The 17,540-nt window shown below is 39.1% G+C and overlaps 1 pseudogene; it reads left to right on the top strand.

Moving 5' to 3' along the window:
• Positions 1-7,114: 7,114 nt before the first annotated feature.
• Positions 7,115-14,383, top strand: LOC106021022 (annotated as a pseudogene).
• Positions 14,384-17,540: the final 3,157 nt, after the last annotated feature.

Below are 17,540 nucleotides of genomic sequence, written 5' to 3'. Positions count from 1 at the left end.
ATCTGGTAGGAGATGAAGGGTAAAGAGACTTTCCTGAACCTTTGAGAAACATTTTAATTACCATATTCCATATCTAAAGTATTATGGACGTGATAGCATTCAAACTGTGATCACATATATATGTAGTGCAAAAGAACTTGAATGCATTATAAAAAATCTTTTTTAACCTCTCACCTCTTGCTGTTCAAACTAGGAATTAGATGTCAAAAACTCACATTTCTAAACTAGTAGAAGAGAACATATGTGTCTCTGGAGTTCTGCTCAGTTTATACTCATAATTCTGTTAGGAAACAAGATTTACTTTCCAATGAAACATGTTTTTTATCAAACTAAACCCAGAGGCAACATTATAACCACTATATACAAGCTTCATATGTCTACTAACGATAAAATTTGCTTATTTTCAGGGCAGCAGAAAAATTACTACAACCAGTTGGGAATAAAACTGTGTCAAGACACCTAAATTATAAAGATGGTGACGGTACTGTCTCTTAGTCGCTCTCAATACACATATATTTCCCCTACTTTATCTGCACATGTTTTATGTTTCTCATTAAATGTTTTTCAGTATCTTGCAGCAGTGACTTTGGGAAAGGGACATGCTTAAAGGAAAAGGCACCATAAAACTATACTGGATATATTTTGTCTTCTTTATACTGGATAGATCCAGGAAATGTATGGCAAATTGCTTGCATCTTCTTTATCCCTACAGGTGGTAATTACAATAAAATTTTTATGTAGAATGAATTATTTTCACAACAAGCATTAAGCAAATCTAAGTGTTACTGCTGTGCACCAAATCAAGTTTACATTTTCTCCGCCGGTTCAACTAAATTTTACTAAAAAGCAATTCTCTCTCTCTATTCCGGGAAGAAATAAATTTGTGCAATTAATTTCCTTTTATTGCATGTCAGTCTTACTTTTTAAAATTCTTCATAAGTAAACTCTTATTCTTACTGACAAATGAATAAATGAATTAATGCCAGAAATGACTATTACTCACATGTAATGCTACATGCAGCGTTGTTCGTGTATGTTAAAATAATACCCTCTTCCTGGAATCGAGGGATCTCAGGTAGGCTATGATAATATATGCATTCCATAGATTTGGAAACAAGCTTTTTGATTTGGTGATTTGAAAATCAGCCCAAAGAAAGACAATGAGAAACTCAGAACACTTTGCTTTTCTGTTTTGTGAAGCGTGTAGGTTATGCACAGTATACTATTGCCTGTCTTCCCGGAAGTCAGATAAAGTAATATCACACAATTTCCTGGCAGACTCTAACAAGTAAGTCCATCAGACCTAGGTATGAACTCAATGATGTGCAGATAAAAAAATTAAGTGGTAGTACTTGCCTTTAATCCCAGCATTCTGGAAGTAGAGGCAGATGGAAATCTGTAACTCCAAGGTCAGGCTGATCTGCATAGCAAGTTCCATGAAGGCCAGCCTATAGTGAGCCCTAGTCTCAAATACACAACAAAATTCCTAAGTATATAATTAGTAGTGTTTCTCCTGTGATCACCACTGAGAATTATTTGGGCTTCCAAGTTCCTATTACTGGTTGAAATTTAAGTTTTAAAAATACATATTTTATATGTTGATTGATACCCAACTGTCTAATTTCAGACATGATGTAGTATACTACAGATGCCCAGATCTAATTAATGCTCCTCAAATGTTAACATTTATGTGGTTTACCTAGAGTTTGTGCTAAAAAATTCTGATTAATGAGATTAGAATAAGGTGTGAGAAGTTTTGACAATAAGCTCCTAGGTGATGCTGATGCTTCTAGTACTACATTTTAGGTACTAAGGCAAAAGCTCTCATCTTAAAAATGTGCAGTAAATTACCCCAGTATTGCACAATAGTTAGCTACAAAGATGCACAGATAATATCAAATGAAGAACGCTAGTGTCTTAGCACATGTCCTGTTGCTATAACAAAATACCTAAAATTGGATAGTTTATAATAAAGAATAAAAATTTTCAGCTCATTATTCTGGAGGTAGGGAGTTCAGAAAATGGCAACAGTATCTGGTTAGCATCTGGTGAGGGCTTCCTTGGTACATTACAATATGGCGAGCGTAACACAGTGAAACAGCATGTGTTGCCAGAGAGAGGTCCTATTATAGCAAAGTCACTCTCAAGATAGCCCACTAACACACTGTACTGATTAGAATGAGAATAGTGCCCACAGACTCACATATTTTAATACTTGTTCCCCAGTTGGTGAAATTGTCTGGGAAGGATTAGAAGATGTGGTGTTGCTGGAAGAGGTGAGTCACTGAGAGTGGGCTTTGAGGTTTCGAAAGACTCTTGCTGTTCTCAGTGCTGTTTCTTTCTGCCTCTGTCTCCCTGTCTGTCTCTAACACTCTCTGTCTCTGTCTCTCACTCTGTCTCTCTCTCTCTCTTTCTTTCTCTCTGCTTGTGTCTGTTCCCTACTTGCAGACAAAATGTAAGCTCTCTGCTTTGCTACAGCATGGTGCCTGCTTGTCTGCAGTCATGCTCCCTACCATGATTGTTATAGACTCTAACCCTAAAATTATAAACCCCAAACAAACTCTTTATTCTATAGGCTTGTTTGGTCACGGTTTCCTACCAAAGCAATAGATAAGTAACTAATATACCCATTCAGTCACTAGTGGATTAACCCAGAGCCCCCCTGACACAGTCTCTTCCCAAAGGCCCTATTTCTAGACACTGCTGCACTGGGAACCAAGTTTCTACATGAGAGTTGGAGGTGAGAAACCCTTTACAAACCAGAGCAGTCACCTTCTTATATGAACACATAATAACTATTTATTTCAAACACGATGCCAGTCATCTTGTTTCCTTTATTTAAATGTCTTCCTTAAAACAATGAAAAATAAATATTAAGAGGAGGAAGTCTAGACTTTTGATCAACTTCAACAAGTAATTTCTTGTTTAAGAGTTCATGTTACTTTCAAATTAGAGTGGTCATTAAAAATGTGCAAAAAAATCCAATTCTTGTCTTACACCAGACTCACAGCAGACGTGTGCTACACTCTGCACTTTGAAACATTGGCATTGTCGTGCACTATCTTCAGATAAAAAGCATAAGAATATGAGGATACGGTAGTAAAAGACCAGTACATCTGGAACACAGATGGTGAGGGACAAGGCAGAAGCACAGAGAGACGACACAGAGTTCGCCAACTTCTTTGCTATTTCTTTTTGTTGTCTTGAAACAGAGCCCAAATTATAACTTCTGTTTATCTTAGGTGTCTGAGTAACTTTAATGATTGGAGAACATCTCCCTTTTATCCTGTATCAGCAGTTCAAACTGATCATAAACTTGAACAAGTTCTCTACAAGCTATTCTTGTATTGGGGACCATTCTCATTCAAACACTACATGGGGTTAATGGGTTATCTTGAGAGTGGCTTTGCTGTCACAGGACCTCTCTCTGGCACACATGCTCTGCTTCACTGTGTTGCTCTCTGCCATACTGTGATGCAGCAGATACTGACCAGGTGATCATGTCATCCTATGGACTCCCTGCTCCCAGAAAAATGAGCTAAAAAATCATTCTCTATGAACTACCCAATTTTAGGTATTTTGTTATAGCAACAGGATATGTACTAAGACATCAGTCGTCTACATTTGATGTTATTTAGTATTATTCTTATATTTGATATTATCTTTGCAGCATTAGAGCTAACCATATATTCTTATAGGTATGACTGCTTTGGAGGATATAACAAGCAAAATATATAGATCCAAGGTGAGGATAAATTTTTAAAGTAGAAATCCAATTAATTGACACCAATGAATGACACATACACTCATTTTGATTTCTATGACAGATTAGTTTTAGTTCAGAAGAAATATCTGCTTAGAAAAACAAAGACTAAAGAGTCCCTATATAGGAACATGATTTTTTAAAATTTGGTTCCAGGCTCATTAGTCTTTAGGTAGTTCTCCTCTAAGATGCTTTGGGGAACATCAAGTTTCTTCAACTGCATTATATCAGTGAAATAAAACCCTTCAAAACAAAAACAAAAAATCCAAGTAATTTACTCAGCTGGGAAAAAAACAATGGAATCTTGAAAATTTGCAGGCAAATGGATGGCACTAGAGGAAACCATCCTGAGTGAGGTAACCCAGACACAAAAAGACAAACATGGTATGTACTCACTCATATACGTATTTTAGACATGGATCAGGGGAGTGTCAGCCTACAATCCCAGTGTCAGTGAGTCTGGGAAACAGGTTCACAAGAGAGATGCATGATACCCCAGAGAAGTGGAATGAGGCAAGATCTCCTAAGCAGATTGGGAACATTAGAGGAGGGGAGAGGGAACCAGCAAAAAGAGAGGGGGATAAGAGGAGGGAAGAAGAAGGTATGGGGTAGCAGGAAGGTTGAGTCAAGGTAAGAATAGAGGAGAGCAGGATGAGAGATACCTTAATAGATGGAGTCATTATAGGCTTGAGAAGAGAGCTGACACTAGTGAGATCTCCAGAGATCTACAAGGACAACACCAACTGGCAAACTAAGTAATAGTGCAGAGACTACATTAATTGCCCCTCCTTAATGGTAAGGTTGATGATTTCCTCATATGACATCCTAGAACCTTCATTCAGTGACTGATGAAACCAGAGGCAGATACCCACAGTTAAACACTGAACTGAACTCATGGAACCTAGTGACAGAGATGAAGGAGTGATGAGCAAAGGGGTCAAGACCATGATGGTGAAACCCACAAAGACAGCTGACCAGATAAGGGGAAGCTCTTGAGTCCCAGACTGAGAGGCCAACAGGGGACTGATCCAGACTCCATGAATGTAGTGTCAGTGAGGAGGCCACAAAAATCATTGGGGCCTTGGGTAGTAGATCAGTGTTTATCATGGTCTATGAATGATCGTCGGGAGCCCATTCCAAATAGAGGAATGCTCTCTCAGCCTGGGCACATGGGGAAGGGACTAGGTCCTGCCGTGGATGAAATGACTGACTTTGGAGATCCCTCAAGGAAGACCTCACTCTCCCTGGGGAATGAGTTGGGGGTTGGGGGGCTAGTGGAGGGACAAGGGAGGAGGGGTGGGAGAGGGAGCAGGGATTGACATGTGAAGCATTCATGTTTCTAATTTAAATAAAAAATCCAAGTAATTGGTAAACACAAGATACAATTTTAGTGTTTTCATTACGAAATTTAGTCCTTATTTACTGACTACCTATATGGATGTATCTTCAGTTAAGGTGGTGTTACAGCCTAAGGAACCCATTGAGAATTGAAATATTGAGTCAAAATGCATTTAATGGAAGTAATAGATTAGATCAGCCCAACATAAATGGGTTTAAAACATCCTATGGTAAAACAAGATCATAATGAAATGTTAATTATCTCATGTAACTTATTGAATACCAACAGTAAGAAGCAGAGTATCCACATAAGTAATTGTAGCATTGCTGAAGAAACAATTAAAGCCAAACCCTTATAAGTGAGGAACCATCAGCAATGATGTCATTATATATTATATTATATTATATCTTTTCCAAACCTAGAAGAGAACCAGCGGTCTGTGGAACCTTTAGAGATGGATTCTGAGAAAACAAATAGTTACCATACCATTTTACTACTCTAACTATAGACTGATGAGAATCACCTAGAAACATGAGATCCAGGGTATGTATACAGCATTTCAGGCCTGATTTAAACTCCAGAGACAGGCTGAATTTTGATCACAAAGGAGTTGAGCAAAAAACTTCTGAAGCCCTTACTTTGAATTGCAGATTGTGTTCGAACAAGACAACCCTGAAAATTATTTCTGTCTAGGGAATCCAAAACAATTATGTAAATGAGGTCGATAACTTCCAGTTCTATTTTGTTTCAGGTGAATGTGGGAGTAGTTTAACTCTTTTAAATTTCTCTAATATTCACTGGCAGAAATATCATCACATGGGTTAATAGGTTTATTAAAACTGATGGCAAAAACCAAGATGTGGTATTGTATCTTATTGAGATTAAACAGTCTTCCTTTAGTCATAATAGTTTTTCCATATCTAATATAAAGCTACTTTCTAACTTTTAATGTTACCAAATTACTTCAGCTCCCAAAAGATATTAGTATAATTTATAATACAGTCTGTCATCTCACTAGAGGACTCTGATTAAGGATGGTCAGTTTGGAAAGCCTGAAAGAAATTAGTTCTGAGTTATTTCATTGTGACTGAAATTGCAAATGTCAGATTCTATTATGAGTGGCTACGACTGGAAGAGCTCATTCCTCCATTTATAGGGTATCCCAGAAGTCCATCTGTCTTGCTAAGCTTTAAGTATTCTAAGATTTTTACCATATTACAACTTTGGTTGGGACTTTTATTTTTGTCTTGGTTTTATTGGGAATTGAGCCACAAACCTCAGCTTATGCTGGACAAGTGCTTCTACCACTAAATTGCATCTGCAGCCCAGGACACTTTTAGTCTTATTGAACACCTACAAAATAGAAAATCATGTTAACTGCTAGAGATGAGCAAGAAAGACAGACAAAATGCCTCCTTACACATAACTGATCCATGGGGTGTCAGACTAACACATAAATGTTTGTGAGTTGTGGATAACTACTATAGAGATGTTACCCCCACATATATTGTATCACAAGCTATCCCCAAACTTAATGGTCTGAAACAGTACTTCCTGGACTGTGTCTAGTGAACTTTAGGATCAGGAATTCTGTCAGAGTGACAGGATGGAATTGTGTAACCTTATGGAGAGACTGAGTGTTACCCAGTAAAACTCGGCTGATGAATAGGCTAGATTAAAAATTCAAACATTTTCACTCACATATTTGGTGAAAAGAATAGCTAGGAGGTAGAGTTCAGACAGGGATGTCAGCTGAAACATTCACATGACATTTCTATCCTGGTGTTTCAGGCTGATTGAATTAATTATACAACAGTCAAATTCTCCTGAGAAAATTAACAGGACATTGTATGTAGATCTAATCTGGAATGTCATACAACAAAACTTTCAGGAAATTCTTTGGTTCCAAGTGTTTAGTAAGGAACTGAACTCCCATTCTTGAGAAGAGAGTGGCAAATTCATATTGTGAACATCTGCTGGAGGTACATACTATCATGGTAGAAGGGGTAAGAATGAACTGGTAGGTATGTAAGTAATGGAATATTATCTAGACTGCTAAATCTTCCAAAAGCTGTGAGATAGAATGCAATGTGCTGAATCTGAGGAACTGAAGGAAGAAGGGAAAAAGAAAAAAGCAAAGGAAGAGACCTGAGACCCATTAAATAGGCAGAATCCAAGATGAGGAAAGTCTCAGAAACCAGGCAAGTTAGCACAACTGAATGCAATACTAAGGATATTAGAAATGAGACTCTTAAATCAGGGAGTAATGCAACCTGAAGCTTTAGATCAGTGGTTCTCAACCTTCCTAACGCCGAAATGGTTTAATAGAGTTCTCATATTGTGGTGACCACCAGCCATAAAACTATTCATTGCTATTTCATAATTGTAATTTTGCTACTTTTATAAATCATAATGAAAATATCCGATAAGCAGGATATCTGATCTGTAATACCAAGGGATCATGACCCACATGTTTGAGAACTGCTGCTTTACATGTATTTTTATGAATTTGTTAGGTCAAGCCTGAACCAGTTAGGAAATGACTATGGTACCTAGACATAGATTAGTGCTGAAGATGACTTGGATTTATGGCAGTGATGAATTAGATGAACTATGTTCTGTTTGAAGCCATAATTAGTAAGTCTTTTTGATGAGCTGGAACATAGAAGGTGTGAGGGCAGTAAAGTATATTAGATTCTGGGGTTACTATAACAAATTTCCACCAACTTAATATCATAAAACAGAAATTTATTCTATCACAATTCCAGAGGTCAGATAATGGACTATAGCCTCTTTGAAAGCCACAGGGAACAATCTGCATCATGTTTTAATCTTAGGTTCTGGTGGTTGCTGAAAATGCTTGGCATCCCTTGACTTATAGACACATCACTCTAATCTCTGACATTACATGATGTTTTCTGTGCTTGTGCTTCCCTTCTTCTCTTATAATGGCAGGAGTCACATTAGAATAAGGATCCACCCTGCTGCGGGATGAAGTCATTTTTATTGTGTGATACCATATTTCTTAAGATCACATGTGCTGGTCCTATCTTTCTGTGAGAGCACATCTTAAGCCACAATATGAGATAGAGACAGGGATAATCAATGATTCCTTCCAGGTTTTGAGGACACACACCTAGAGATTAGGAGTGGATACTGTTGAAACAAGAGCAAGTTTTAGAAGAGGGACGTGGAGAATCAGTGTTTTATTTTGGATAGATTGCACTTCAGTTGACTGTTAATCTCCCAGGTACAGATATTAAGCAGACAGTTAAGTAAGTAGGTCTTAAGGTTCCAGAAAATCTGGAAGACCTCTATGCTGTGAGACACTGCTAGGTGACAAACAAGTAAGCTCATGATACTGGCTAGAGAGAAGAGTAAAACAGTGCAGAGCCCGAAAGACATCTGTTCATACCATCAAGAGAAAAAGTCAAGGCTAATAACATACTGGCATGTGTTTAACAATTAATTTTTCCAGAGTAGGAGAGAAGAAAACACTGATCTGCAGAGTTTGCCAATTCCTGTGATAGACTCCTCAAGGTCAGTTGATTTGAGATTACCACAAAAATATAAATATTGTTTTTCTCAAGCTGGTACAATCCAGCTCTTGCATGCCACTAAACTCAAAGCTATACTTATTAGTGCATTAGTAATTAAGCTGCTTTCTATGGGGTTTCATAACATTACGTACTAAACAATAGCTATTTTAGTGATCACATTCTAGGCCCCAGATTGCTCTTGTACAGTGCAATGAAGCATTAATCCTAATAACAAATCTTTACTTCGGTCCCCATAGTTATGGGGGCTCTTGAAAAGGGTATGTGATGCTTTAAAATTAAGTAATAAAAGAGTTAGTATAGGTAGTAACACTCCTGATCATTGTCAGCTCCTGGCTTATATTCATGTACATAAAGGAGGAAACTGGGAAAGGCCTTTCACATTCTCTGTAGTCTTGATTACTGAGGCTTTTCACAAAATCTTTTATTTTACTTTCACAATAACATTGGTAATGTTTGTCATCAGCCAAACAATTTATCAGTTAGTCATTCTGAAATTTGACTGATAATTTTCTGCAAGGCTTATTGCTCATTTCATGTCATCATCAGTGACTCTATCTCTTTCTACCAAATATTAACTATAGTAAAAAATAATATCTGCCTTTTCCACTTATCAGATGTGAAAGCTTCAAGACTCCCTTGTAGGCTGTGCAAGCACTTTATCAACAGCTTCTGTCTTAGATGTTAGAACATGAACAGAATTGAATGCTTACTTTTCTTTTCACTGTAAGAGAAGTCAAAGAATCTATTCCAATTTTGGTTAGTTTTTATTAGCAAACTGACCCTTATAAAAGGATATGCTATATGACTTGTCAATGAAGCAAAGCTGACACGAGTTTTATGAGAGCAATGAGAAAGTGCAGTAAATACGGAATTGTTTTTTAACAGTAACATTGGCTTTCTTCTGTTGGAAGAGTCAATTTATTGGCCTTTAGCGAAAAGGTCAACTGGGCTGTCTGACCTTAAGCAGGTCAACTGGGCACTAAATACAATCATTTTATTTTTTGTGGACAATGTGAGTATTGTCTGGGCCTGTCAAAGGTGAAGCATGGGTTAGGGAGGGACAATGGGCCCCTCTCTGTGGAACTATGGGATACTGATGCATTTGGGGGAGGGACAGACATTATCTGCAGTTGTGTAGTCACTGGTGAAGCCATCTGGCTCCAGTGGATACTTTCTAACATCTTAGTAGCACTTACTGCTCTGCTTAACTCAGTGATACACACACACACACACACACACACACAGCCAGGAACAAGAAAAAAAACTTGTAGGGAGGAAGGAGCTTTGGCAGGGGTGGAAGATTTGAGAGGGTGAGGGATGAGAGTGAGCAGAACTCATTAAACGTGTGTGAAATTGTCAAAGGACAAATTTAATTAATTAAAAATTTCTCAAGAGCATTAAATATGACTATCTCAACAGCATTTATAAAACAGAAGTTTTAAACATCGTCATTTGGTACATCCTTAAAAGTCATCATTTTGATACATTCTTGTAAATTATATCATGTTTATTTTACACAATTATAATTCTAGTGAACTTCTGACTTTATATTAATTTTGTTTCTTTTACCTTCTCTTGCATTACAGTTTGCTCATGACCCTCTACAGAAAAGCTTTTGACTTTTTACCCTTACTTCTTACTCTGGAGAGTGGCCTCAAGAAGGAATTATCGATGTTTTCCTCTCCTGCAGTACTCAATACTCAGCTTTTGGAAAAGAAAAAGTTCACAATAATCGAGAAAGATGGCATCAGTAGCTGAGAGCTCACTTGTGTAGGTAGAGACTGAATTGCTTCAAATAAGTCCAGAGAGCTGAGCGAAGTCTCAGAAGTAAACATCATAGAGGATTCAAAGGAATACTGCTTTAAGGGCTGATTGAAGAGTCTCGTTCTAGTTTCCTCTCTGTTGCTGTCATAAAAAACACTTACCAAAAGTAAATTAAGGAAGGGAGAAAGGGTTTCTTTGTGCTCAGGGCTGGAGAGTCTGCTTACAAGTTACAGTTCATCTATGTAGGAAGAAAGAGCAGGATCTCAAGTGAAGACTGGAGCAGAAACCATGGAGCAATAGTGCTCGATGCTGCTGCTTGACTACAAGCTCATGCTTTGTTAGCCTTCTTATACATCCCAGGACCATCGTCCCAAAGAACAGAGCCACCCACTGTGAGCGGGGCCTGCCTATATTAATTAACAATCAAGAAACCACTCAATGGCATGCCCACAGGTCAGTTCAACCTAGGCAGTCCCTCAAGTGAGACTCCTTTCTCATATGACTGCAGGCTGTGTCAAAGTGGCAGTTAAAGCAAACTATGACAAGATTGTTTCAGGAAAAATAAGTATCCATTACTGGGTGAAACAGGGCCACTCTCCAGAGATACTTATACATATCTAAATAATGCTTGAGTTTGTGGAATATTAGCTGGAGATGTGTTTCATTCCTTTATGCTGTGAAATATTCGTTTAATGATGCAAAGATGTTCTGTAATCTTTTGTGTTGCATTTGTTTAATTCCATGAAGCTGTGTTACTTTGCCTGTCTACAACACCTGACTTATTGGTCTAATAAAGAGCTAAATTGTCAATAGCTAGGCAGGAGAGAGAAATAGGCAGGATATAAGCGATAAGAAAGGGGAGTGAGGAGAGAGAAAAAGAAGGAAAGGAGGGTGCTAGGGGCCAGCCGCCCAGCAACACATCCAGCCATGGAGTGAGAAGGAAAAAAGGTATATAAAATAAAGAAAGGTAAAAACCCAGAGACAAAAGGTAGATGGCATAATTTAAGTTAAGAAAATCTGGCTAGAAACAAGCCAAGTAAAGGCTGCATATTCTTAAGAAAGAATAAGTCTCCACATATTTATTTGGGATCTGGGTGGAGGGTCCCCAAAGAGCAAAGAGTAAAAAAATACAAACTATAATTATGAACCATGCTAAAGCACAGGTCTGAAATCTGTTGGGGTGATCTGTTCTTCTATAAGCTGTGATTTTCTATAAGCTCAGTGCCTTAAACCCACAATCTTTATGTTATTATGTCCCTGTTATGAGGTGACTTGGGGTTTCTCATGTCAGACAGCAGCCTGGGTTCACATAAACATGAGCACTTCCTTATTCCTCTGTCTGGCATTCAGACTGGACAGTGTCCATTCTGAAGTACTTTTGTGTCTATATAGTTTTCCAGCATGGTTACTTTAATATAGTAGATGTACAAGATGGTAACATAGAACTGGGCACACACATGTCCCTAGCTGGAGCACCAGGCAGAAGTTGTGTAGCCTTGTATGAACCAGTCTTAAAAACCATGTAGTAGGTTTTTCAGTTGTCCTTGTCACTGAGATAGCCCAAAGACCTAACCAGATTTAGAAGGGAGTCCCCATGCTTGGTTAGGGAACAATATTTAGAAGCTACCGTGGAACCAGAGACTGGTTACATTTCTGGGTGGGGGCATCATATTGTCATATAGCTTCTCAAAGTGTCTCAGTTATTTTGTGTCTCTGATGTAGAAATTATAACAAAGTCTGAGATATCTATAGAAGGGAGATCAATCTAGCATGGAGGAAAGAGAGAATGTTTACAACCGAATCAATAGTGATATTGGGGGTGAGCAGGAAGCCAAGCTCAAATCGAAGTACTCAGGATCTCTTGATTGTCAGTAGTCTGTAGACTGGAAAAATATAGATTCAATACATCTATACTGGTTGAGATTTGAACTCAAATGTAAACAATAGAATGACTGGAGCAAATAAAAGATTTATTGTGTAAAAGACAAGGGTTGCAGTGCTTAAGAAAGCATTCTGAATGTCTAAAATCAAAAACACCAATGACAGCTTAAGCTGGAGAGGATGTGGAGAAAGGGGAACATTCCTCCATTGCAGGTGAGAGTGCAAACTTGTATAGCCACTTCGGAAATCAGTATGGAGATTCCTCAGGAAAATGGGACGCAGTCTATCACACAACCCAGCAATTCCACTGTTAGGCATATACCCAAAAGATGCCCATTCATACAACAAGGATGTCTGTTCCACTGTGTTCATAGCAGCTTTATTTGTAATAGCCAGATCCTGGAAGAAGCCTAGATGCCCCACAACTGAAGAGTTGATAGCGAAAATGTGGTACATTGACACAATGGAGTACTACTCAGTGAAAAAAAAAACCAATGGAATCTTGAAAATTTGCAGGCAAATGGACGGCACTAGAAGAAACCATCCTGAGTGAAGTAACCCAGTCACAAAAAGACAAACATGGTATGTACTCACTCATATATGGATTTTAGACATAGATCAGGGGAGTGTCAGCATACAATCCCAGTACCAGTGAGTATGGGAAACAGGGAGGTTTCCAAGAGATATGCATGATACTCCAGAGAAGTGGAAAGAGGCAAGATCTCCTGAGCAGATTGGGAACCAGGAAAAAGAGAGGCAGATAAGAAGAGGGTAGAAGAAGACATGCCAGGAAGGTTGAGTAGGGGTAAGAATAGAGGAAAGCAGGATGAGAGATACCATAATAGTTGGAGTCATTATAGCTTTGAGGAGAGAGCTGACACCAGTGATATTTCCAGAGATCTACAAGGGTAACACCAACTGGAAAACTAAGTAATAGCAGAGAGACTACAATAATAGCCCCTACCTAATTATCATTAGGTTGATGACTTCCTAATATGACACCCTAGAACCTTCATGCAGTGACTGATGAAAGCAGAGACAGATACTCACAGCTAAACACTGAACTGACCCGCAGGAACCCAGTGACAGAGATGGGGAGGAGTGATGAGCAAAGGGGTCAAGACCATGCTGGTGAAATGTACAAAGACAGCTGACTGGACAAGGGGGGAGGAGCTCTTGAACCCCAGACTGATGGCTAAGAGGCCAACAGGTGACTGATCCAAACTCCATGAATGTAGTGTCAGTGAGGAGGCCTCAGAAATCTCGGGGGCTTTGGGTAGTAGATTAGTATTCACCATGGCATACATACAAATCCACATGGAGGGATGCTCTCTCAGCCTGGACACATGGGGAAGGGCCTAGGTCCTACCCTAGATGAAATGACAGACTCTGGAGATTCCCCCCAAGGAGGGCCTCACCCTCCCTGAGGAATGATGTGGGGATTGGGCTGGGGGTGGGGGAGTGGGGGTAGGGCTGGGAGGGAGAAGGGGGGGAGCTGGGATTGACACTTGAAGCATGCATGTTTTTAATTTAAATAAAAAAGGAAAAAAGGTTACATATCTACTGCTTGTAAAATAATTGTATGCAAAATAGATAACTGATGACAGAATGATTTACATAAATTTAAAACTAATGTAAAATAAAAAAGAAAGAGAAATGAAAACCTGCACCCCCCCCAAAGGGGAGACAAAAAAGGAAGTTCAAGGACCCCAATGCACCCAACAGGATTCTATCGGCCTTCTTCTTGTTCTGTTCTGAGTACACCCCAAAATCAAAGGAGAACATCCTGGATTGTCCATTGGTGATGTTGTAAAGAAATGGGGAGAGATGTGGACCAGCACTGCCACAGATGACAAGCAGACCTACGGAAGGAAGACTGCCATGCTGAAGGAGAAGCATGGAGAGGATACTGCTGCTTACAGAGCGAAAGGAAAACCCGATGCAGTGAAAAAGGGGGCGGTCAAGGCAGAAAAGAGCAAGAAAAAGAAGGAAGAGTAAGATGATGAGGAGGATGAAGAGGATGAGGGTGAGGAGGGAGAAGAGGAACATGAAGATGAAGAAGATGATGATGAATAAGTTGGTTCTAGCACAGTTAAATGCTATAAAGCATTTAAACCCCCTGTACACAACTCACTCTTTTTAAAGAAAAAATTGAAATGTATGGCGTGTAAGATTTGTTTTTAAACTGTACAGTTAACACACTACCAAATGTGTCTTTAGATAGCCCTGTCCTGGTGGTATTTTCAGTAGCCATTAACCTTGCCTGGTACAGTCTGGGGTTGTAAATTGGCATGGAAATTCAAAGCAGGTTCTTGTTGGTGCACAGCAAAAATTAGTTATATATGGGGACAGTAGTTTTTTTTCTTTTTGGGGGGTTTTCCATCTTCAGTTGTCTCTGATGCAGCTTATACAAAGATAATTGTTCTGTTAAATGAATACCACTCTGTAGTTGCAAAAAAAATGCAGCTGTTTTGTTAACATTCTGAATGCTTCTAAGTAAATAAAATTTTTATTTAAAAATAAAAAAGTAAACTCACTTAATAGTATAAAAAAAGAAAGCATGGGGGCTGGAGAGATGGCTCAGCGGTTAAGAGCACTGACTGCTCTTCCAGAGGTCCTGAGTTCAATTCCCAGCAACCATATGGTGGCTCACAACCACCTTGAATGAGATCTGGTGCCCTCTGCTGGCATGCAGGCAGAAAGCTGTATATGCAATAAATAAATAAAATTAAAAAAAAAAGAAAGCATTCTGAGCTTGCAGAGGACCTTTGTGACATTCTCAGTGCCAGTGATGGTCACCTCACACCACCTGCAACTCAGATTTTAGGGTGTCCTACACCCTCTTCTGATCTCCATGGACAACTTTGCTCACATGAACACACACCAACACAGACACCCATGCACATAACATAATTTTAAAACTTTTAAAAAGAGTGATTGAGGGGATAGGAAGATGAGGCAGTGGAAAAGAGCATTTGCCATGGAAGCACAAGGGCTTGAATTCGCATCCACCCATCAGAAGCCAAATGTGATGCTGCACACCTGTAACCTCAGCACTGGACAGGTCGGAACACACACAGGAAAACTGTTAGGGCTTGATGGACATCAGCTAAGCTTCAAGTTCAGTGAATGACTATTTCAAAGAGATAAGGTAGAAAGCATCTGAGTAGATTATCTGATGCCCTCTTCAGGCCTCCTCATTTATATATACATGTAAAAATGGCACAAGTACCCCCCAACGCACACACCACATACGCACTCAAATGCACAAATAAGTATGCATGACAAATGAAGACTTACAGTCCAAGGCAGTTCCTCAAATTACTCAAAGACAAATTTAGGTCAGTTTTCTCATATATTCTTGTTCTACTTTCTTTCACAAGGGGGCTGAGGTGCCTCCTGGAATTTCAGGCACGTTCCATACCACAGGAAGGAGGAACAAACTAAACCACCATCTCTATCTTTTTTCTTTTTCTTTTCTTGGGGGGGGCGGGGGAATAGTGTGGGCATAACTATGTTACTTTGGCTCAACAAGTTTCAAACAGTGTTGGGAAATGTAGCTCCTAGTGCCTTTGCCCAGTGTTTTGTTTTCTAAAGGCAATAAGTCAAAGTCATATTCACAGTCAAGGTCCCCTATGTCAAATTTCTACTGAAAAGATTTATTTTGAAGATAACCACTGAGATGACTAATATTCACTTCCAACTTGACTGGATTTAGAATCACTTCAGAGACACCAGTGGACATGTTCATGACAGTGTTCCCACTAAAGGGGTAAGATTCCCTCAAAGTGAGCAACCCTTTCCAACAGGCACCCCAAATACCAAGAGGGCTAAGGAAAAATCAGCTTACACCTTCTCTTTTCAGCTTCTTCTTGCTGAACCAATGCATCCATGGTGGCTGCTTCCACCATTGTCTCTGCTAACATCTTTCCAATGTGGAGTCAACATAGTGACTCTATGAATATCTAAACCTTCAAGACAGAATGGGAATGTCAAGACTTCCTGCTTCTTGCACTGGGAAGTTTCAAGTTCTCATTCTCTCCAGTGTTCAGATGACCACTTATGGACTACTCAACTTTGGTTATATAAGCTAATTTAGTAAACTCCACATGATATATAATCACACACACACACACACACACACACACACACAGAGGTGCACATGCACACACACTTTATTGATTCTGTTCCTCTGTAGAACCTTGTCTGAAATACTCATTAAGGTAAATGGGGCATAAAATCCTTTCTGATGATATGTAACTGTGTAGTATTTCTTCTTTCCACTTCGCTATAAGAAATGAAAGATTTATTTCAATGATTTGCAATCAGAAGTCAAGAAACTTTATGTAATTCATTTTCTACTCCAAATACCAGACAACTTCCCACTAGAGCACATTTCATTCTTTTAGTCTAAACAAACACAGACAGAGACACAGTGACTGCAAGAGATTAGAGGGTGTTTAGGAAACTCAATGAGTGAAAGCCACTCTCTGAAACAGTCAATCTTGAGTGACACACCTGATAATTAAGGTTATTGTCAATATTAAAACATATGCTTAGTGTTGCACTCCCTAAGAGTGGATGACATGAAATACTATAGAGCTCTGCACCTGCAATTTTCTGGCTTTCAAATGCCCAGCTGAAGGACAGTTTCCTTCCTAAAGTTTTTCCAAGCATGAGTCCTCTCCCATATTTCTTGTTTCTGTAATCAGGCATTGAGTTTATGCTTATAGTCAACAGTTAGTACCAACATTTATGGAACATTGATCCAACGTGGACAGAAGTTTCTGTCCTGTCCAGTCCCGCAGCCCTTTAGTACCAAATAAACACACAGATGCTCAGATTAATTACAAACTATTTGGCCAATGGCTCAGGATTCTTATATGCTAGCTCTCTCTTAATTATAACCCATTTCTATTAATATATGTATTTCCACTTAGTGTTGGCTTACCAGAGAATGCCCAATGTCCTATCTTCCTGGTAGCTACATGGTCTCTCTCTCTCTCTCTCTCTCTCTCTCTCTCTCTCTCTCTGTCTCTTTGTCTCTCTCTGTTTCTGTCTCTGTCTCTCTGTCTCTCTCTGTCTCTGTCTCTGTCTCTCTCTGTGTGTCTCTCTCTGTCTCTCTCTCTGTGTGTCTCTCTCTGTCTCTCTCTGTGTGTCTCTCTCTGTGTCTCTCTGTCTCTGTCTCTCTCTCTCCTCACTCCCTCATTCTCTGAGTTCCTCTTCCCAGAAT

Source organism: Mesocricetus auratus, unplaced genomic scaffold (assembly GCF_017639785.1).
Source record: "Mesocricetus auratus isolate SY011 unplaced genomic scaffold, BCM_Maur_2.0 Super-Scaffold_100004, whole genome shotgun sequence".
Classification (NCBI taxonomy): domain Eukaryota; kingdom Metazoa; phylum Chordata; class Mammalia; order Rodentia; family Cricetidae; genus Mesocricetus; species Mesocricetus auratus.
This window is presented reverse-complemented; position numbering and strand designations above follow the sequence as displayed.